At 41.0% G+C, this 1,868-nt stretch overlaps 1 protein-coding gene across 3 annotated transcripts in view; it reads left to right on the top strand.

Moving 5' to 3' along the window:
* The window catches only part of fam184a (family with sequence similarity 184 member A), a 278,742-nt gene that overhangs the window by 245,976 nt on the left and 30,898 nt on the right, over positions 1–1,868 (top strand). The gene's annotated exons all lie outside the window — the stretch shown is intronic.

Below are 1,868 nucleotides of genomic sequence, written 5' to 3'. Positions count from 1 at the left end.
TAAGTCTAAGTCTAAGTCTAAGATCAGATGTAAATCTGACTGCCGGCTTTGTGATTCAGTGCAGAGAATCTCTCATCTCCTTACTGGGTTCTTCTTCTCTTCCATCTGTTGATAAACCAGTTAATCCAGTGATCCAACTTCATCGGGATACAGAAAAATAGTTCTATTGGGTGTTTTTCGTTTCAGCCTCCCAGAAGCAACTCTTGTGAGAACAACTTAAGCTCTGTCTCTGGTTCCAAAATTATTTAACTTTGTCTCAATGCATTTTTTGTTGGATCTGATTGGGTGGACAGTCTGGTCAGTTTTTATAGGGCCCATACATACTACTGTGGATTCCATGCAAAGCAAAGTTTTTACAGCCATTTATACGGTGTCTCAGTTTCCTGCTGGAATGAGTATTTATCACAAACTTTTTTTAAATGTGACACTGAGCTGACTAGGCTTCTCAGGCAATAGCTGGTGGCAATGCACTGATCAGAGCAGCCAGTTGCAAGGACCTGCAACCTCATGGCCGCCATCTCAGCTAATTTCAGCTCATTTCTCTCTCCCCTATTTTCTTTCTTGGTAGAAGAAACAGCACAATGTGCCCATCTAGACTTTGTTTCTTTCGTTTTTGTAAAACTAGAGGACAAACTCATCTGATAACGCTGCGGCTGTGTGGGAAATGAAGCCATTTGCTATGAGAAATGCAGCAGACATGCATGCAGACTCTGCATAGCTTAGAGTCTGCTCACATATGTGGGAGCCTTTCAAAGGGCTTAAGTCAGAACTTTGACTGGGCCATTTTTAGACATAATTAAACCTTTGATGTAAAGCAAGGGTGTCGTTGTGAACTGCAAATTTTTAGATTGTTAAAGTCGTAGGGTAGTCATATTTAAATGTCAAATCATTCTGGCTTAAACATGCATATAAATGTACACTTTATCAGACAACATTGTCCCAAAATTTAGAAAATTTCTATAAAAAAAAATAAAATAAAATCCTGACTTAAATTCTGTGGTTCTTTTCGTTATCTTATGCAGGCCAGTTAGTTCTACGTCAGCCTGAACACCTAAATTCGGCCAATCGTATATCTACAGTCATCTGTCAATCAAATTTTTCGGTCATCGCATCTTGATTCATATGTCGCAGCTAATATACGCAACGGCTGAAATAAAAAATAAGGATCATTTCCTTTCCCATTGAGTTGTGTCCCAGTGTTCACGGGGATGGACGTCTGTGTCTTCTGCAGGCGTAGAGCTAACAGAACTGGCAGCGTTGTGAGGCAAGGGCTCAAACATGTACAGCTGGAAGCCTTCTACACCAAACCAAGCTGCTGTTGCCCTGGCGTCCTCTTCCACAACAACTTCGTCCGCTCTTTCCTCCTCTAAATAAAAAATGTATGATGGAGGAGACTCATCCACGACCTCCGACACAAAACTCTCCTCCTCTTGCATGTTTCCGCTGTCCGTAGCGTTCCTTGACAGTGTCGTTTCTAAGTGCTACTTGGTCCCAAATACAATTTCCCATTGGTAACCTACTAGCACTAAGTTGCTGACTGGTTAGCAAGACACCAGCCACAACCAAACATGCTTGCGACCCTTCCACCACAACAATCCCGCCTTCTTGATATTCGACCAATCACATTCACTTTACTCACTCGTGTAAAATTGGGCTCCACTCGGGAGAATACGGAAATGCTACGGTTGGAACAGCTGCTTCCTACAACTTTAAGATCAATCAAACCAAACACCAATATCCAAACTAACTAAATTCACCTGAACATAAATAGAAACCAAAATGCACTATTTTTGCACGCCACGTATCACTTTACTTGGATTTATCCCTTTACTTGGATTTAGTTTTACATATGCATATATATATATATA

Source organism: Cyprinodon variegatus, unplaced genomic scaffold (genome assembly GCF_000732505.1).
Source record: "Cyprinodon variegatus isolate N-32 unplaced genomic scaffold, C_variegatus-1.0 Scaffold76, whole genome shotgun sequence".
NCBI lineage: Eukaryota > Metazoa > Chordata > Actinopteri > Cyprinodontiformes > Cyprinodontidae > Cyprinodon > Cyprinodon variegatus.
This window is presented reverse-complemented; position numbering and strand designations above follow the sequence as displayed.